Below are 22382 nucleotides of genomic sequence, written 5' to 3'. Positions count from 1 at the left end.
TGTCAATAAGAATCTTGTTCCTGTTTGTGTTGGGTAGATTCTAACTGGAAACAGTAAGGATCTAACTTCCGTGACTTTCAAATCATTCTTCACTTGTAACAACCTGATGGAGCACTTGTGCATTGATCAAAGAAATGCTGTGGAAATGCATCGATCATCTGCCTTAATGGGTTTGTTGGCTGTTGTGTTTGAAATTACCCACAGGCTTAATCCCTGCACAGAGAACTGGCTTCATGTCTCAGGTATTGTGTGTTGTCTGGAATGATGACTGGATTCTGGATCAAAGAATGCAAGTTCCAACTCAAACAGGGAATTCTGTGTGGTTTAGAAAATTTGAAACATAAACAACCGCAGCACAGCTGCATTGAAGGAGCTTATACATGAAGTTCACGCAACACAGTTTTGAAGGCTGGTGTTGCAACCTATTTTTAGTTTGCGCCCTGTTAGTGTCTTCTGTCCTCCAGGGACCACGTTTCATGCTAGGGGGGAAAAACGTGGACAGCAGACTTTAGTGAGATCACCTGTCTGCATTTTGTTACATCCTTCTGATTTAGTTACATTTCATAGTTGTGAATCATGTTTTCATCGCGCTCAAAGTGGTTTTGAATAAAAACCACCACGGAGAACATGGTCTGGAATTTAAACAGCATCTGCAGCAAGGATAAAACCCCAGAGCACCCCTAAAGAACCGAAAATTGCAATAATTCTGCCGAAAACTCTTTACAAGAGCTCTGCTACAAACCATTTTCCTAAAAAGCAGCAGAGATTATCATGGTCCAAGTTAGTAATTCCTCAGCATGTATACCAAACTGTGGCGTAGCCCCAATAGGGCGGGGGGGGAGAACCCAAAGCTCTGGGTATAGCCACGGTGGGGGCATGGCCGGGCCGTGGATTGGGTATGGTGGGGGCATTCTGGGGTGGGGGGCACTAAGGCAGGGGCACAGAGTGTGCGCATGCCCCGGGCACAGCTCTCCCTTGCTCCACCCCTGATACCTATGTGCTGCTTTTGCTTTCTTTTGTTAAATAGCATGTTCAGTTTTCTTTTTAAGTGTGACTCCAACATTTAGGCAGGTGGCAGACAGCCCATTCCTGGAGGGGGGGCGGTCATAAGTGGGTGGTGGCCAGGCACGGTGCAGCCCCGCCACCTCCAAACAGGTTTGTGGAGGTGCAGCCAGCAAAGTAATAGAAAAAACTCACTGACCATACTGAAAGGCCCCTATGCAGACAATGGACTTTTCCCATCCCTTTTGTGGCATAAGTAATAGGGAGCACAGTGGCAGCATTTGTGCCTTGGTGACATGGAGTTGCGCAGCCTCCTGGTGCTGGTGTTTGTGCCCCCCGCACAGGCATAGATGGTTGTCTTAAAGATAAAAGGGAAGAAGGGAGAATAATGTAAGATGGTTTGAATCATCATTGGAAAGAAAAGCAGGGAATAAATATCTAAACAAACAGTAAACAGTTCTTCAAAATAATAAAAAGATGGGTTTTTAAAATATTATTTCTTATGTTCACAAAGAAATTAAGAGTGTAGAGATGATAATGAATCAATAGTCATTATGTATTGTGACTTTGTTTAGGTCTCGATACCCTTTTTTTAAAAAGTTCTTGGAATTTTATTATTATTATTATTATTATTATTATTATTATTATTATTATTATTATTATTATTATTATTATTATTATTATTATTATTATTATTTATTGAGCTTTTATACCGCCCCATCCCCGAAGTCATTGTTTTCTATAGACTCTCTCCTACCTTTTCAACTTTTCGTATTTATTAACAAGGTCTCCAATTAATTGATATTAAATCACTTGGGGGCTTTTTCCATTGAATGTTAGCTTTATAGACTGTATTTTACACTGAGTAGGATTATCACACTAATTCCTTGTCTTTTTCTTGTTCATTATGCTAAGTATTTTGTAACCTCCCAATTCTCTATAAAATCAATAAAATAAGTCTTTTTTTTAGGAAAAAAAAGAAACAGATTACAACTCTAGCCACAAGCAAGCAGATTCCAGGACACAGAGTACCTTGGAAGGCACAGACAAACTGATCCTGTCAAAAACATTTGATCTGCTTATCCTAGTTTTGATGGAATTGCTGGCAGGTAAGGAGCAGTGAGAGTGCAAGAGGTGGAAACATCAGGACTTATGATGCAGGACATTAGAACCTGACTAAAATGCACCTTATAATGTGGCATTTGCAGCAGAAGATCAGTGCCAAGTGTCACCATTCTGTGTTGCTATGGTAACTTCAGAAGCCCTGGATCATATGACAGGAGCCTATGTGGTAGCCAGTATCTGAGGTGCGGGAAAGTGGCAATAGCATGAGGAGGAGCTACAGTGTAGGCTCCTCCCACACGGCCAGGGCTTTTCATGTTACTTTCACAGGGTGGGAAGGAGCCATGATTCAGCGGATATAGGATGAGTAACTTAATTTAAGGCCCTGGATGGTCTGAGGAATACTTTGTACTTTTTTTTAAAAAAGATATAAATGAGATTAAAAGGAAAGGGGAAAAAACATAACACCAATTACTCAGATGTAGACAATGGCCAAGGTAAATCACTGTTTAAAAAAGAAAAAAAAATCCTACAGATATCTTTTTTTTCTCTCAATCCTCTAAGAAACTAAACTGAAGCACATAAAGAACCCTTATTCTCTCAGATTCCAAATGGGGATTTTTTTAAAAAAAGTAGAAAACGATAACCCATCTGTACCAATTAGAGTTTACTGTGATTTTACATGAACAGAATAATGACACTTTAAACAATGCAGATGAGGGTGGGACTCCCAACGGTTCTAAATAGAGCAAGAAGAACGTCATTGTACTTCCCCTGATATTCCAGTGTGTATCTCCTGGGAAATAAAGGCCCTGTTACTTACTCACTTAATTCCTGTCATTGTACTTTGGGAGTGTGTTACTCTAGCTGGAAATCTGTGCCAGAGAGCCTGAGGTTATCATTTTTGGGGTCGTTCACAAGCTCGGCAATTGCAGGCATTTATTTTTGCAAGGTGAAGTTGGTTATAAATCAGGGTGGACAGGCTGAGCAGGGGCTGATCCATGGCTAGATTGTGAGAGATTTCTCCTCTGTAAGATGGATTAAGTATGAGGTTCTTACTGTACTGTGATAAATATCCTTGTTTTCCAACACTTCCCTGCTTGTCTAAAGTGATGAGCTGCCAAAATGCCAGCTTCATGTCTCCCCCCTCTCTTTTTAAAAGAATAAGACAGTGGAGAGAAAACTCATGACATGATGTACGGCTTTTATACTTGAAAAGCATTGACCTGCTGGGAACAGAAACAGAACCAAGCGTGTTTGAGGTGGTGTCATTTGGCAGGACTGAGGTGAAACCTTTAGAGCACAGGTGTCAAACTCACGGCCCTCCAGATGTTATGGACTACAGTTCCCATCATCCCCTGCCAGCATCATGCTGGCAGGGATGAGTAGAACTATCGAGAATCCATGTATCTGGAAGGCCTTTGAAGATTGACACCTATCACCTAGAAAAGAAACGTGGAGTGCCGCTGGCAGAATCAATGCAAGGAGAGCCAGTGTGATGTAGTCACTGGTGTACCTAGGGGAGTGGGACAAAGGGCTGACACCACAAGCATCACTCGTGACTGTCAAGTGAGTAGCACATTCAGCTTCCCCTTCCCCCCGTGCCCCATCCAACAGCCTCCATTCACCCACTGTCTGCTTGCTCACCACCTGCCCCCTCGCTGCCTGCCCCCTCACTACTTTCCTGCCAGGGGTGCAAATTAGGGAGAGGGCACAATTTGGGGGGGGGGGGGCACAATTTCAGTTTTTGCTCCGGGCACCATTTTCAACAGGTACACCAGTAGGTGTAGTGGTTAGGGTGTTGGACTAGGGTTTGTTTGTATTTTTGAAGACTTTCACAGCTGGAATCAACTGGCTGTTATGGGTTTTCCAGGCCACACAGCCCAGAAAACCCACAACAGCCAGTCAGCCAGCCGCCCTTCCCCCCTCCTCCCTTTCTTAATGCTGCAGATAAACACGTGAGAGAGAAATGGATGAGTTCAGAAAATGGCACTGAGGAGGAAGTTCAGGGAAGCTGAGAAGTGTGGGAAACATTGTCAATATATCGCACAGCAACTGAAAACATTTAAAAAAAATTTCAGCCAGCGAATCATTTGAAGAGGAGTTAATTTAAAATGTTTCGAGGCTGGTAAAAAAAACATTTTGGATAAAAACAAGGCAAAACTCCATGGAGGAAATATTTTATTTCTTGCCTCAACATTTCTTAAAAGGTTTGTGCAGAAAGGGTCTGAGGACCTTTCCGCACAGCAAATGTTGCAGTCGGGATAAAATAACCAACTTTCCTGTTTTCGCGTTTGGTGGCATCCACTTGAGCATTGATTTGAAAAGCCCAATGTGTGTGAAAAAATGTAGGTTGTCACAAGAACTACGCCTGGTTTTTTCAATTTACACATCCCACTGAAATGCAATACTATATGCAGGCATTACACCAAATGAACCCCCATAGCCATGCTGATGTCTCGCGATATCATTATGCGACCATTTAAGCCTGCGTGGCTATGTAGATGTAAGCTGGAAATTTTTTTTAAAGCAGAGAAATTGCAGGTCAGGCCTCCTCCTGCCTGCAGACTGTTAAGCACGCATGTCGGCACACCAACCCAGGGCATTTAAAAAGACGTTCAGATAATGTGATTCTTAAAAAACCCAGTTTGGGGAAAATAACACGGGACAGACTCGCTTTAGGGGCGGGATCCATGTGAAGTCCCCCCCAAATGTTTTTTTACTGTCCTTAACCCATGTTTATTGGCCCATGTGGAATGGACCAAAGTCTTGCAGAGACTGGGTCTCGCTTGACAGAGCATTCCACATATCTGCAGCCAGAGACTTGGGTTCCCCTTGGAAGATGCTTGAATGATCTTGAGCTAGTCATTGTCTCTCAGTCTTATCTACGTCACAAAGTTGTTGTGCGTGGGAAATGAAGGAGAGAACCATTTATGCTGTTCTGGGTTTCTTGGAGGGAAATGGAAGGGAAATGTGCATGTGAGAAAGAATCTGGTGTCAGTGTAGAGTTTGAAATTTACTGGCTTTTAAGACATCGGTACTAATTAATATCAATTTTGCTAGTTGGTCTACTCATGACTACCACTAATCCTCCCATCTGGCTAACATGAATAAAGATTTCTCTTTCATGTTTAAGGACCTCCCTTTATCCAAATAAACATGGCAATTATATCATCCTCGGCTTTTCAGATCCAGTTAGACTCTGTCTTCTATTTTACAGGTGCTTGCCTTTGTTTTTGTGCCACTACTTTGATTTAATGGGGGAAAATATTTACAATTGTATTTGTGTGGGTGGACCTTTATTGTTTTTGGAAGTCAGTTGCTGAGAGCCCTACTAGGAGATGGGAATATCGAAGGTAAACAAGAGTAAGCAGATGTAGTCAGACAAAATAATGTCTGAGAACATCTGGCCTATCTTTCAGAGTTTTCTCTGTCAGGCATTGACTTTTCCTCTAGACTGTCATGAAAAACAACCCGGGGACAAATATAAACAAGTGAGCAAACGTGTTGAGAGACTAGTACATAAGTTCAAAGGTGGACGATTATTTATTTCCTAGTGCATCCTGAGAAAATCTCAAGGTGCTCTATTAATAGCCAGATCAGTGGCAAAAGTCCAAAGTCTTGAAGAGTGTTAACTTATTATAAGTTCACCCAGTTCTAGGAGTATTGCTGAAGCAGGAGAGGTGGATAGATAGGAGAACAGACCCCTGCCCTTTCCTCACCTCTTCTTTTCCCATTTTGCTGAAGTGTGCTCATAAATTTTATATTTCGGAACCAGATGCCATTAAATAATAATTTAATGACCATTTCTTCTTCCCAAGGAATTCTGGACACAGTTTTTTGAGGAGGGATAAGAGAGAATTTTCAGCAGTCTTACCAAACTACAGCAGCCAGGAGAAAGCCACATTAGTTAAACTGGTATAACCTTAACATTTCAGTCATTTTATGTTGTTTTTATAATTGTATTGGGTTGTCTTTTTTCATTTTGTGAGCTGCCTTAAGGTGGTTTATAGATGTGATAAGAGTATAAAGAAAGTTCTGTCATGTATACATCCCTTAGTATCATAAAAGCCAAACAATAACTTAGCAATGTTTTGAATAGGCGAGTAAGATAGGACCATCTTGCTTTTATGTCTCAGCTTGGTTGAGAAGATCAAGCCGCTGTAGGTGGTAAGACCTAGAGGTCTCTATGACATCTTTGTAGGCGCCACTTCTGGTCTCCTCATCAGTTCTTTGCCAACTCTGTCCATTGAGATTCATGGCTCAGTGGAGATTCGAACCTTACTCTGTTTAGGTTATCACTCCTAACATCTGCACTACATTTCTTTCTCTCTTTCTGTAAAAATTGCTCACTGAAATGTAATTTGTCTGTTGATAATTTTACCTCATGTGGAAGTCAGTAGCCTAGAGACATTAATTTTGGGCCCCTCCATATTAACCTCACTCAGCCCACTCACTTACTAGATGTAGGTCCCATTGTTTCTCCTCCTGCAGGGACTGGGATAGGATTTTTATACCCCCCTGTAACTTTTTAAAGAAGACTTGAAGCACTCACCCTTCCTTTCCCTACCCACAGCATACACAATCTTTTTTAACAATGACCTTTCCTTTCCCTCCCAATAGCAGACACCTTGTGAGGTAGGTGGGGCTGAGAGGGTTCTGAGAAAACTGTGACTAACCCAAGGTCACCCAGCAGGCTTCTTGTAGAGGAGTGAGGAAGACAAACCCAGTTCTGCAGAATGCAGTCTGCTGATCTTAATCAATACACCCCACTGGAAAAGGGATTCATGTGCATCCACATTGTTTCATGTTGATTTTACAACATTTAATGGCCCTCAGTGAACTGCCTGTGAGATGATGCTCAGTGCCTCTCTGAGGACTTTGATCTGTAATGGCCAGTTCACAGATGCCAAAACCAAGTAACAATATGCAGGTTCAAGTGTCAAGCACAAACCATAAAATAAAAACACACAATGAACCCAACAGGAAAGTTGGATGAACTAATTGCTTACCCTCACACTATGAGTGTTGCAAAGACAATAATCACATGTGCAGCCACAAAGAAATATGCTGGCACTATTCTCAATTGCTAGAGACATGGAATTCAAAATTACAGGGTATGCTAAGTTCTGAGTCCATCTGTGCCAAACAGTAGCACACTCAGTAAAGTATAACCCAAGTTTGAAGGACTGGAGAACAAGATTGCCAGTCACCCATGAACAATTCTCACGAGGTCTTTACCCACTTCATTTAGTGCTACAGAATTGCCCAAGTGCAGCTTAGGCTGCTGGAGTTTTATATGCATTGAAAAGGTAATAAATTCTCCAGAAATAATAAGGGCAGCATTAAGATTTACAAGAAAGCTGATGAAGGGGTTAAAGACCCCATGAAACGAGAATTATTCATGGGTGAATGGCAATCTCTTCCTCCAATCCTTTTACTTAGGCACTATACTTTACTGAGTATGATATTGTTTGACATGAATGGACTCAGAACTTAATTTATCTATGCTGCATTTGCTATTTCACGTCTCTAATGTAGCTTATATTGTTTACATGGCTGCCTATGAGATGATTAGTTTCACAACACCATAGTGTGAATAATATTAATTAGTGTATTAGAAACTTCACAGCATCTTTATTCCCTGTTGGGTTTATTGGTCTTTTTCATTTTATATGCAATTTACAGATACCACAGCCTGACTCCACAGGTTTGCTAGAGCACGTATGTGAACCATTCCTCTTTCTAAGTATGTCAGTCTTTGCCATTTTGAATTTCTCTTCATATTGCCATATGTGAAAAATTCAAAATGGAACCGCCTCTTCACTATATAGCACTGAATTCTCATCACTTGGACCACAGGATCGCAGCAGTGTAATTCCCTCCACTTGTTGATTTCAGTGACTACTGAAGGAACTTAGGATCTTCCAGCACTATTGGACCATTAGGGGTGCCAACAATAGTAGACCACACAACATTGCTGCTCTGTTCATGTTATACTTGGCAAGCGATGTTGCCAAAAATATAGCTTCAGATATATTGTGTGCCAGACTAGATTAAAACTCTGTTTTTGTGTTGAAATACAGTTGTGGCTACCAAGCAGTCAAAATGCACTTGTATTTGAGATCAGGAATGATGAAAGACAGTCTTTTTGTGTATTTGCTGTCTTTGGATGAGAGCCAAATTACAAAGGCCTCATTCTTCTCAGAGTCTCTCCTTGAGTGCCTTTTAAATATGTTTATAGCATGTAGACTGAATGTGGGAAAGAGGCTCAGATCCTGTGATCACACACTTCACTCCGAGTCTGACTGCACTGCAGTTCACTTCCTCTGCCACTAGGCCTTCTGTTTGTTCAAAGGGTCATTAAAAACGTTGATCTGGTAATAGTGGAAGTCCTGGCTGTGGAGAAAGTGAGTTGGATTGAAGAAAGTGAGAAGTCCACGAGGAATGCATTTACAAGGTTCACGCCGCGATCACAGAGGCAAGTGTCTCCCCAGCCAGCACACATACATTAGACTGTTGTCTTTTCTGCACAAGAGAAATAAAACGTCTTGTGTATGTTTTAAAAAGAACCATTTTGGTTTTTTTTGTCCATGTAGCACAGACAAATAAAATGTTGATAGAGAAAGTGGTTCTTTTTCTGCCTCCCCTACCCCCCAGCTCTTACTTTCAGTTTCTACTGAGCAGCTCATGACCACCATTTTAACTGCCCTCTTCAGGAGGCTCTGTGCTGCAGAATGTTCCCATGAAGTTTTCTCTGCTTCCAGATCTGTGCGTCATGTCAGTGTATAAAGTTCCTTAGTAAAGTTTTTTTTTCTGGCACTTTTTCTGAACTTTTTCTTTTTTAAAATGCAATATTGTTAAAGCTACGACATCGTAGCTTCAAAGATATTTTTAGAAAGGAAAAACAACAACAACATGTGCATGGGATCACCAGGAAAAACTAACTTTACTAAGGAAAATGTAAAGGATTATTGCTGGAAATGTAGTAAAAAACCAGAAACATTTGTACACGTGTGGTAAAATTGCCCAAAAATTCAAGAATATTGGAAAGAAATAAAATCATTCATGGAAAAAATTTCATAAAAATTAAAATGAAACCAGAATTCTTTTTGTTGGGTCTGGCAGATGATAAGAAAGTTTTGAAATATGATAAAATAAAAAAGGAACTATTTATTTGATAACAGTAGCAAGAAAAGAATTAGAATGGAATTGGAAAAAAAACCATACCAACATTGGAAGAATGGGAACAGAAGATCCTAGAAACAATGGAACTGAACAGATTAACTTCTATACTGCAAGGTCAAATAGATTAATTTGAAAAGACTTGGAAACCTTGTACAATATAATTAATCAATCAAGATAATTGTGATTTAGATAAAGATTTAATGTACTTTAAAGATGAACTAGTATAAAAGATATAGTATAAAATTAGACTGTTTTTCATAGTATAGCTGGAAGTTTTATGCAATGAAGAATTTTGGACAAGGTTTTTTTTCACTGAAAACTTTTCTATTATAACTTCATTTTTACTCTCATTTCTTCTTATCTTTTTTCCTTTTCTTTATTTTTCCTTTTCTTTTTTCCCCCTTTTCTCTTTTTTCTCTATTAAGAATTGGTACACTTATTAGTATTATTATTTGATAATAATATTAGTATTATTATTTGACTCTGTATTTTAAAACTTTGTTACTTTCAAATAAAGATTAAAATTAAAAAAAACCACAGTATGGCTAATGAGAGTGGAACTGAATGTTTACTTGAGCTAATCAGCCAGTACTTTAGCTGTAGGCATTTAGTGGTTCCTGGCAGATTGTTAAATTTGAAACATTTTAATGGTTTCTTTCAACGCAATCGGCTTTTGTGGGGGGGGGGGTGTTTGTTACTGCAGGAAAAGTAAATACATTCCTTTTAAGTACAAGTTTTATATTCTGTTCAATTTGTTCTGTGGATTGGAACAAAGCTCAACTGTAGAATAAACACTGCCCATTAATAAAAGCAACTGGTCATTCAAGGAATATTTACAAAACAACATTGCAGAGTCACAACAGCCACCACAACAAATCAGCATCATCAAGTAATCGTCAATGGCAAATCTTGAAACACAGTATTAGGCTCCTTCCGCACGAGCGCATTGTGGAGGCCAGGAGACACGTCCCCCTGGCCTCCGTCTCCAGCGCCATCGCTCTGGCCAGGGGGGCATGTCCCCTGGCCTCCACAATGCGACGGGAGCCAGCAGGAGCAGGTAAGCCAGCTGGGGAAGGTCCAGCCTGTGTGAAGGCTGCGCCTTCCCCTACGCCCCTACCGGGATCATCTGTGTGAACAGTCCGGGGGGGGGTGCATTGGCATGATTTATGCCGAAGCACCCCCACTCAGTGCCCGTGCGGAAAGGGCCTTAGAGTCACAGTATTTTCAGCTGCTGGCATGACAGCTTCCACTGTAGGAAACATATAAACCAGGAGGGAATCTTAAATTGACATTAGTTCAACTAGCATTCATAATCTCACATAAACTGGTTAAAAAAGGTGTTCCAAATTGTCTCACAGAATGAAGAATTTCAGAGTACGCATTATTCTACTGTTAAGATTTAAGCTGATACAGCTCCACATTAATGTTTGAGGGTTGTTTTAACTTACATTTTTAATTACCTTGAAACTGTTCTTGTTTTCTCATTGAGCATGTCATGCGAGGTCAGTCAGCCAGCGTGGTGTAGTGGCCATGAGCATTGGACTCTAATCTGAAGAACCGCTTTTGATTTGCTACTCCTCCACATGAGTGCAGACTCTTATCTGACGAACTGGAATTATTTCCCCACTTCCACACATAAATCCTTCTGGGTGACCTTGTAGCTCCTTGGGATGAGCTGCTGAGCCCAGGGCAACCGTAAGAATAGCGCTGGCACACCGGCCCTTCTACGACCTTCTGGGTGCTTTCCAGCTCTCTCCATCTTCCTCCCACCCTAGTGAGTCACAGATTCACTTAGACTGCCTGGCTCACAACAACCACCCGGAATTGTCCCTAGACAAAGGGACAATAGAGCCTTCGCTCCCAAGGTGAGGATTGGAGCCCCAGGCCAACTGGACACCTCTCCATGCATGTAGCAGCCAGATGGAATCATCACGCGCCCAGTGATCTCTCCTGCTCCTCCACCTCACTCTCCTGCTCTCCTATCGATCCACCCCTTTGCACGCCCCCATGAGAACTCTAATAAAAGGTGCCAAGAGACTAGCACGCGAGAGAGTTGCCAGGATCACGGACCCCCACGCTCCCGCTCCTGGCTCTCTCCACCCCGGATAAACTATCTCAGCGTCCTGATCTAGATTCTTCAGCTGACCCTTCGCGGGTGACTACACTTGAATCTGAGAATGTAGTTCTCTCAGAACACTCTCAGTCCCACCTCCCTCACAAGGTTTCTGCTGTGGGGAGAGGAAGGGAAGGAATTAGTCTCCTTATAGTTTAGAAAAGTAGGGTATAAATCCTAACTCTTCTTAAGTACTTGAGAATCAAAACTCCATTTGTCAGACGCCAGTGGGGAAACCTTTGAGAATTCTTACAGTTGACTTTAGTTCTTTCTTTGAAATCCCAGGCTGTTAACAAATAAATGATGATTTTGCAGGATATTTTTAAAATGTCAGTACAATGAGGAAATGACAGGGTGTTTCTAATCAAGTAATTAATCCATGCGTTTCTCTGGCTCCATGTATCAATATTGCTTTGCTAATGCAAATTGTACCCTTGCTCACCAAAAAATCCAAGTACAAATTTGAATTCATCCACTGAATTCATCCTGGACTTTCTTTGTTCTACAATGCTTCAGTTGGGTCCTAGTGCCTGGCAACAGCCTCCCCCCTCCCACTCTTTCCCCCAACTCACCATTTGGAACTATTTTCTACTGCGAAAGCATGCTTTTCCATCACACCACTACTGACCTCACTTGTATCTTTTGGCGGGAAAGGGTACAGTATTGCCAGTCCACTCAAAGCCCAAAATATCCCCATAACCCATGTGTGAAAAAAAAATCGGAGGACAACATGGAAAACGCTGCCTATAATCTTTTTGTGGTGATACCACATAAATTCTGTCACAATTAATTATGGTGACTCCAGATGAAATGATTGGTCTGGAAACAGCCATAAGTTAGAGGAGTTCAGAAGCAAACACATTGAAAAAGATCAACGTTCAACTGCCTTGGTAAATGCATGCTTCAAGTGTATGTGTGTCTTTTTAGGGACAATTTGTTCTCAACCTGGAATAACAAAAGAAACTCCCATTGCCAAATTTCCATGTTCTGGGCAGAAATTTACTTGGAAGTGATATTCACTGATTCTGGAGATTTAGTCAATAGAAGAATGGCTGCATCAGCAGATGGGCCACTTGTATATCATTCCTGTTTCAGCATGTGCGGCTCAGAAACCCACTTGTATGACAGAAAGGGGCTTGAAAACTTGAAGTCAAACTCTTGTACTTAACACCAGATTCCAGGGGGATTACTGCTGCAGGCTCAGACTAATACGGAGGTCTTGACGGCAGTTCAAGAACTCATTTCATGCTCCTACCTGTCATCTGTCATGTCCTATAACTAAATCTATCAAGGATTATCAAGGCCCCAACTACACAGTGAGCACCCACCCACTGCATGTTCCTTTCCCCAGCACCAAGTACCAAAACATATACAGCGATCTACCTATGGGTACTTACCCTGACCTGGATAATTTAGGCTAGCCTGATCTTGTCAGATTTAAAAAAGCTAAATAGGGTCAGCCCTGATTAGTACTTGGATGAGAGACCACCAAGGTATGCTAGCATCGCTGTGCAGAGGCAGGCAATGGCAAACTGCCTCTGAATGGTTTTTTTGCCTTGAAAGCCCTGCAGGTCAGCTGTGACCTAATGGCAACTAAAAGAAAACAAAATCCAGCTTGCTGTGCAGGGAGCAGGAAACATTTCATTTCTCCGGCCGGATTTTGAAACTCTCACTTTTGTCTTCTTTGCCACTCGCCGCCCATCATTTTCTGCCACTTCAGTGATTTTCTGTGCTGTCCACCATTTGCTGACGTTTCCCAGGGACTCATCTGTCCTCATGGCTGCCCATCATTTCCATCATTAATGTACACTAATAAACTCACTATTGCCTGTCAATTAAGCAAGCATGTCCTTTTTCCTTTGTTTTGTTTTCTGTGAGCTATCTTCTGAGCTATGGAGACTCGACATGAGAATCGGCAATATGAACAGATTTCAAGTCTCTGGCCCCTTCCACAGAGGCAAAGTACAGTGGGTTGTACAGGATGAAACAACCTGCGTTGCCATTGGAGCATTCACATCTCTCCATGCAGGCAGTGGATGGAGCCCATGGAAGCAATGGGGATTGCCTTTGCGCCTTTGCACAGAGGCACATTTAAAAAAAAACTCACCTCCTCTGCTGCATAGCTACATGGGCAAATAGGCATGGACCCCCTACAGTCATGCTAACATCCCTGTATGGCTATGCAGCAGCAAGGCAGAACCTTTGAAAACGGAGGAAAGCTTGGCCGCTGAAAGTGCTTCCTGGCCACCATTCGTTTGGGAGCAGCTGCAAGCCACGTTAAAACAAAAGAATCACAGATAGTGCAATTCTTGAAAAACCTGGGTGGGAGGGAAACACAGAGCAGGATCCATGCCAAGCTCCCCCCAAAATAAGTTTTATACCATTATTAGCCCGCGTTTATTGGCCCAGGCAGAAGGGGCTCTGTGTCTTAGCTTTGAAGACATCTCATAGAATGTTTTTTTTTTAATAGAAAGAACCATTGTGGCAGGAAACACTTAATTTTCCTGCACTATGCAGAGAGAAAAAACAAACCAAAACAGTTCTTTATGTTCGGTGTGGTAAAAACCTTATTATGCACCAAGGAGAACTTGGTTCTTTTACCTGTTATGGTGTATCAAATGAAGCAAAATGGCATATTTTCTCTTATCTGCACAGTTAATTTTTCTTCTACTAGTACTCATGACCTGTGGAGGTTTTGCAGACTGCTGTGTAGGGGAAAAAATATAAAAAGCCTTTGACAATACTAAACAAATACATATTTCTGCCCTTTCCCCCCAGTGTGTTTCAAGGGTAACTCTTAAGGAGGAGACACATAACTATACAAGTAACACAAGCCTCTTTGACGCTGCTCAGCTCTAAAGACCATTGCTGGCTGATGACTGAACCAACAGTCCTGGTCTGAAGAAGCAATGCATTTTGAAATGGACTCTGAATCTCAGAGGCCCTTTCCACCCAGGCCAATAACCCTGGCATAACAATGGGATCAAATGCGTTGTGGGTGGGAACTTGGCACTGCTCCCGCCCCTAACACGAGGCTGTTCCACATCATCTCCCCTGAAACTGGTTATTTGAGAATCGCGCTATTTGCAATTCTTTTGTTTAAGTTAATTTTGCAGCCACTCGCATGCAGATGGCTGCCCTGGGAAGCACTGGACTCAGCAGCGCTTCTGGGTTTTAAAGGTCCCCACCTTGTGGCTGTGTAGCCACACAGGGTTGCAGGGATGTCTCTCAGCAGCGCAAGATGTCAGCATGGCTGTGGAGCAGTGGCTGCCCTCCCCAGTGGCTACACGGGATGGGAGGTGGGAATTTTAAAAAAGGCATACCTCCATGCAAAGGTGCACCAGGAACCCATGGTAGCTCCGGGGCCACCTGCACGGAGGCGAGCAAATGGCCCAGAACTGCACCGGGCTCATGGACATCCCACTTTGTTTTGGCCATGCAGAAACGGCCTGAATGCACTTTGCATTTTTCATCTCTGGCAAATGCCAATTGCCTTGATTTATTTCATCACAAATGTGCTGAAAATATTAACCCACCCACCCCAAGCTGTCTTCTGGGGTGAAATGGAGGTGAGAACCTTGTTACAATTGTGTAATCCCTATCCAAAGCAATGAGTAGCATGTTTAGTATTGCCCAAACCCTTTAAAAAGGTATCTCTGTCATTCTAATGGCTGGAACATGCAGGTTTGCAGAAAGCTGAACTATCTGCCTTATGCCAAATTCTGTGCTTGCTCTGTACCACAGCCAATACAAGACCCTTCTATAATGTTTGTGCATCTGATTAATGGGATCTGCTTATAGGCCCATTATTTCAAAACTGCTTCAGGAGAGCCCTGTTATTTAAAGTGGGCCTTTTTCAAATGACAAGTTTAAAGGACAAAATAGAAGCTCTTTTTGACGGGAGGGGGGGGGCACCAAACCACAGACAGAACTTAATAAACTCTTTGTGTATTTATGTCATAACCATTTTAATGATGCTGTTGAGGGAAGAGGGCATCTTGCCCCAAACAGGAAGGAAAAGAGTAAATGGCGATCTACCAGCGCACAGAATTCTTTTTGAGATAAATTTGTTAGACTCAAGTGGGTTGTAAAAAACTCACTAATCTCCATTCCCCAGAAAGTCTGGGTGGAGTTGAATTGAGAGGCAAGTGGAGTATAAACAATACAGAATTGCTGGTGTCATGTTTGAAGCGACTGGATCAAATGGACTTAAAAAAAAATTAAGCACTCTAACACATCCCACATCAGACAGCTCAGGTAATTGGTGTGTTTTATATCCTCACCAATACCATTCTGGGCATTGTTTTATTCATACTGAGAAAACCTTCGGTTTTATTTTCACAGTTTATAACTGCTAATTCTGAGCAAAATAGGTTCTGCATGAACATATATATGACACGCCTAGATTATTATATTAATTATAAGTAATTAACCGTTAACAGCCTGAATAGCCCAGCTTAGCCCAAGCAGTCAGAACCAGAATGCTCAACAGAGTCAGCCACTGTTAGTACTTGGACAAGAGACCACCAAAAAAACCTGGAGTTGCTGCATAGGGAAAGGCAATGGCCAACCACCTCTGATCATCTTTCACCTTGAAAACTACGTGCTTCTGGGGTTGTCATGAGTCAGTTGCCACTCAAGGGGACAGTCTTCCTTATATTGTACTCTGTCTCAGAAAAAGATGTTAATATGGTCTGTTGAGGTGCAGTGGCTGAGAAGATTGTATGTTTCCACATTAGAATATAATCCCGAATGAATATGAGAATTATCATTCATTGCTGCATTGTTGCTTCCTGCCATCACTGGCACTTTCTAAAAATATTTCTGTAAAATATTCTCAATTCTTCTTTTTGTTCACACTCACCCAGAGGTGGGATCCAGCAGATTCTCACAGGTTCCTGAGAGCAGGTTACTAATTATTTGTGTGTGCTGAGAGGGGGTTACTAATTGGTGATTTTGCCACGTGATTTTTGCCTTAGTTACACCCCTCCTCTCAGCAGTGGCGCGCAGAACTTGAAGCAGTCTAGCAGGAGGTGCACCAGCATGCGTGGCAGCCTGTGCCTGCGTGCATTCGGTTCCCGCCCAAGGATTGGCGCAGCAGCTGCGTCTTTACCACAGTCCCGCCCTGGAATGCCCCACCCCAGAATGCCCCGCCATGCCCCTGTCGTGCCCCGCCCAGCTCCATTGGCACTACGCCACACTTTGAATTCCACCACCATGGGACCCTGTTACTAAAATTTTTGGATCCCACCACTGCACTCACCCCCTTGAAATTATTCTTGGCCACCATTTTTTCCCCAGTGTGTGGACAAATCAGTTCTTCATGCTTCATGGCCTCACACTGCAGTTCCCTGAGTCTTCTGCAGTGGATGTTGTGAAGATTAAGCCCCCCCCCCAAATCTCAAACAGGTTCTGAAATGCTCCAAAAACAGGGCAAGGGCTTCTGCAGGCATGGAGCGAGCTGACAAAAGAATGTCAAAAGAAAGGGACAGCACAGGCAAATGAAAAACGTTTCAGTTAAAAGAATGGCTAGAAAAGAGGATGCATAGAAAACATTTTGAGGATGCCAATAACACATTTTGGGGGGAAAGCAATGCAGAACTACTCTGAGGAAATGTTTTATTTCCTGCTCCAAAATGTTTTAAAGTGTCTGTGTGGAAAGGGCTATGGTGGCAAGATGGAGAAAGGTATGTGTGAGAAGAAGCAGGATGGAAGAAAGAAAGTTTTCCTGAGAGGAGCAATATACAAATCGAAAGGGCAGAGCAGTAAAAAGATGGCCATTGCCTTGACCCCTCTATCTTTCTGACTCTCTAATCTAGTCTTCCTCTGAAGTCCGAGGTTACAAGACAGCTCAAAGTCCTTCACTTCCAACAACAGGACACACCTTTAACAGCAAAAAACAGAAGATTCTACTTATAATCTAAGAAAATCTGCAAGTGATGGAGAAACATGAAGCAAAATCAAGCTGACATGATAACCTAGCTCTGCATCATCATACGCTGATGTTTGCTACGCACGGCTGAAGCCACTGAGAGGGACAACACAGGGAAGCTTTATTTCAGCCCAAGACTTGTACAGTCAGCGATTGTCAACTGGTGTCTTATGAATGACTCCATCAATCAGTTACCTCCTCTTGACCTCTAGAACTAAAGGTTACTTGTTCTGTAGGGCAGCCCTGAATTCAGGGGTAATCCTAAGTGTGTGTGAGGAGGGGGGAAGCTAACAAAAGTTCATTGTTTCTCCTACTGCTGGAAGTCAAGTCTCAGCTATGGGAGCTCTTAGATTTCTTCTTAGTGCAGAAGAGAGGCTGCCTAAATGGGAATTGCCCTCCATTTCTGCTCTTGACTATATGCCAGTTGTACTATTAATGTGAGAGCACCTGTAGTCCAAGCATAGTGTAAAGCAATGGTTCACACAGCACCATCACAATGTAACTGTCAGAAAAGCATGCCTCTTGGTATAGTGGTTAAGAGCAGTGGTCTCTAATCTGGAGAATGGGGTTTGATTCCGCACTTCTCCCCATGAGCGGTGGACTCTTATCTAGTGAACTGGATTTATTTTCCTGTTCCTACACATGAAGCCTCCTGGATGACCTTGGACAAGTCTCAGTTCTTCGGCACTCTCGCAACCTCACCTACCTCACGAAATATCTGTTCTAGGGAGAGGAAGGAAATTGTAATCTTATTTGAGTCTCCTTACAGAAGAGAAAGAAGAGAAATTTAAACTACTCCTCTTCTTCTACTATACCAGTGAACTGATCCTGGCTTTTCAGTAGTGCTTCTCCTGAATTGGGCTTGCTCCTTTTCCCTTCCGCCATCTTTTCTGCCCAAGGCAGAAGCTAATAAAGCTTCTTGAAATGTTAATCCCAGGCTACCTCCTGGGCACTCAGATGAGAGGATGCTTTGCTCATTTTTCCCAGCCTGAGGCAGCTAGTAGTGGAGATGAGAAAGAGTTGGGTGTAGTGAGCAGGGAGCATGAAGGGCGGGGTGAACCAGATGAGCCAAAACCAGCCCTTGGTTCACTGGTGTTCTCATTTGACATTTCTGTTGCCAAGGGAGACTTCACAGATCCAAAGCCTTTCTAAATATATATTATCTCTCTCTCCAGCAATAGACAGGCAGGCACATAAGTACATGAACTGGGAAAAAATTAGATTTAAGATCACCTAAATGAATTAAGCAATGTTTATTTAACTTTATGACAGTTATATAGTCAACACACCCGAGACAGATCTTAGCAATCTCTATGTATCCTCCACGTTTATGTTTTTCTACTTTATACAAGTTATTTCTTTTATTTGAAAGTGTGAGTCACACCCAACCCCATGCCCTAGCCTCACAAAAACAATGTGTATGTAACACATCACAGGCTTATGAATGATTTTCGATACCTTTCGTAACATTTCCTAACAGTGGTGGCCTAGTGGTTAAGAGCAGGTGCACTCTAATCTGGGGAACCGGGTTTGATTCCCCGCTCTGCCATTTAAGCTGTGGAGGCTTATCTGGGGAATTCAGGTTAGCCTGTGCACTCCAACACATGTTAGCTGGATGACCTTGGGCTAGTCACAACTTTTCGGAGCTCTCTCAGCCCCACTCACCTCACAGGGTGTTTGGGGGAGGGGGAAGGGAAAGGAGATTGTAAGCCCCTTTGAGTCTCCTTACAGGAGAGAAGGGGGGTATAAATCCAAACTCTTCTTCTAGTCCATATATGAGAGTGGAGTGAGCTAGAAGTGTTTTTGCTGGGATAGACCCATCCTGCTAAACACCAAATGTCCTGAAATACCTGCAGCATTTTGACAAAGTTGTGTCCTGCTTGGACATTGGAATATTGTATTGCATTTATATATCTTTCTTTTACAAATATTGCCTAATGAAGTAAGATTTACACTGGCTGTTATGGGTTTTCCAGGCTGGGTTGCCGAGGCCTGTTAGTTTTTGCCCCTAATGTCTCACCTGCATCTATGGCTGGCATCCTCAACAGCTAAAACTATCAGATCAAACCACAGAGCCTGGAAAACCCACAACCACCACTTGATTCCGGCCAGGAAAGCCTATGATTTATGCTGTTTATCTCATGTTGTTCTTGAAACAATCCAGTGCCCTGCAATAGAATGATTAGGACTGTCACTTGAGTAAAGGAATCCTAGTTGATTAATCATATGAGATTTAGTTGATTAATTGGGCAATTATCTATAGGTCATGTCCTGATTCTTGGTTTTTGTGTGGGCAGTGTAAGAATAGTTTAGAATTGTGGGAGTTTTGTGCAACTATTGCCATGGATAGGTGAATATCTGATGGGGTTTAGACATATAAGGGCCCCCAAACTCAGCAGAAGTTAAGATGATGGTCACCCTTGGAAAGGGGTGGAATTGGTTTCTTTCCTCACGGTCCTGGGTGATTTTCTTGGTGACATGTATTGAAGTCATTCTCCAGAATGGTGAAGCAATTCAGGTAACCGACACAAACGATTATAGATATCATTCCCCCAAAAAACTATGTTGGTTGGTGGGTACTCCAGTCAAATGTCAGGGATAGTGGCTTGAATGTTTCCTGAAACTTGTGGTGTAAGACTTGTGATGAATCCAACTAAGTATCCATGGCAAGTCATTGTAAAGCCTGCTTTGTGGCAGGGATGGTGGAAAAGCAAGTTTACTTCTCTACTACCATTACATCTGCCCAGTGCGGACCATTGCAAGTCAACCCAATCTTTAATATGATCACAGACCAGCATAAGGTAAATAAAATGGATCTGAGGGTGATCTGGCAGCAACATCTGTGACCCCATTGATCACCGGGGTTGATTTGACTGATCTAGCTGGCTAAGCAGATGTCCCCTACCTCCCTCATTAATCCACGTGGTCCCTCCCAAAACTGTGTTCTTGGTGGAAGAGGATGACCATCCCAGATATAAGGACTGTACTGTCCTTTGGTCAAGAGTATACGATAGTTGCACTACCTTGTTAGAACCTCCAAACAAGCTCAAGGTCCATCTGTAAGATCCATCCAGTTGTTTTCATCAGTTCTGATTGATTTTTTTTAAAAGCCCACATGTTTCACTGGACCTTTGAAAAAAAATCTGGAAATAAGCATTTAAACAAATTGTGTATATAAATGAAACCTGTGTATAGATGATATTGTGCAGAGGTTGGATAGTCCAGAATTTGTATCCACCTCTACGAGCCAGCAGAAAGAATCTCTGTTCTGCTCTATGATGTGTTACTAACCTCCCTGACAAAAGCTGGCTTTAAAAGGCTGCTTCACAATCTTGGTACGAACTTTATGGAACAAGCGCTAACCATAAATTACACCAAAACAGAAGTTATGGTTTTCAAGAGAAAACCAACAAGATTCTCCTGGAGCACACATGGTGCCCACATTAAGCAATGCAGCTCATTCAGGCACTTAGGATTAACCTTTAGTGAAACCTTAACCTGGAGTGTCCATTTGGCAACTATAAAAGCTACTGCCCTAAAGACCGTTGCAGGCATGATGGAATTCTACTGTACGAAGGGATCCAGTCCTCTCAAACCCTTTGGTAGCAAGACTACTCCCTGTCTATTATATGCAATAGAAATCTGGGGTTGGAAAAAACAACCACTTTTTAATGTATTGTCGAAGGCTTAAATGGCCAGATTCAACTGGTTGTTGTGGGTTTTCCAGGCTGTGTGGCTGTGGTCTGGTAGATCTTGTTCCTAACATTTCACCTGCATCTGTGTTTAGATGTTGGCCTCATCTTCATTATCTTCCATGTGATCATTCCCTTGTTTCCTTAATACTTCCAGACGCACAGGTTAACCCCTGGTTTTCTCTGATTGAAAATAAAATTGTATCTAGGATTGTCTCTTGAATCACTCTACTCTCTTTCCTGTTCAGAAGCATACAAACTACTCAAAGGCCGGCTCTTAGATTGGGAATTTGCAGAATTATATCTAGCAGCTAAACAAACTTACTCTCCTACACAATTTTTAATTCCATTTGAGCAGGGTCGCATGGCCCATTACTTATATTTTCTAACTAACCCCTGCTCAAGGAGAGCTTTCACAATTGCTAGATTCAATGTCATGCCATCTGCCCTACTAAATGGCAGATTTAATAACCTAGAAAAAACTAAAAGGTTATGTAGCTGTAATACCAACATAGTTGAAACATTGGCTCACCAGCTATTACATTGCACTAGATTTGCCCAAATTAGATCTAAATATGTCAGTTTACATCCTCTCTTCCAATCTGAGTTAACAGATTTGATTAGATTATTTCTCTTGCTGAATAACTCTGATTCTGTTTTTTGTGAAGCTTTTGCAAGCGTTGTTATGGAAATAATTCAGAGTCAGTAACAATGGCCCTTTCCCCACTTACTGTTTGCGGTGCGCTACTCTCAGCATGAGTGATTTCTGCCGCGGGGTCATGTTCCCCACTGCCCCGCACAGAAGGTGCCGTTTCTTCAGCGCCAGAAATGATGCGTGCTGAAGAGACACGAGAGTGGCAGAGTCGGGGCGGCTGCGATGTCGCTGCCCGAACTCATGGGGAGCGCCGCTGGACCCTGCGCTATTTGGGGAGAGTAGCGCACAGCAAACGGTAAGTGGGGAAAGGGCCATTGTGTATTTATTTGAGGTTATCTTTTCTGCTTTTTAAAACCTTATTGTTTGCTGTGTTTTGTTGTTGTTCTATTTATGCCAATAAAAGCTTTGCTTTGCTTTACCTGCATCTGTTGCTGGCATCTTGAGAGGTGTATCACAGAGAGAAGTCTGTTACACGCAGTGATCCATGGGTCCAGCCAGATCTGTTAGAGAGATACTGTTTACAAACAATATACAAGTGACACCCATGTCCACAGGAACCCTGTTGGGTAACCTTGGGCCAGTCACAGTTCTCTCTGAACTCTCACAGCCCCACCTACCTCACCAAACATCTTTTGACAGGAGAGGAAGGGAAGGCATTTGGAGACACCTCATGGTTGAGAAAAGTGCCACTTGGAGATGCTCATGGTTGAGAAAAGTGGGGTATAAATCCAAACTCTT

Source organism: Sphaerodactylus townsendi, linkage group LG04 (genome assembly GCF_021028975.2).
Source record: "Sphaerodactylus townsendi isolate TG3544 linkage group LG04, MPM_Stown_v2.3, whole genome shotgun sequence".
Taxonomy (NCBI): Eukaryota; Metazoa; Chordata; class Lepidosauria; order Squamata; family Sphaerodactylidae; genus Sphaerodactylus; species Sphaerodactylus townsendi.
The sequence above is the reverse complement of the archived record's forward strand: the minus strand, read 5'-3'. Positions refer to the sequence as shown.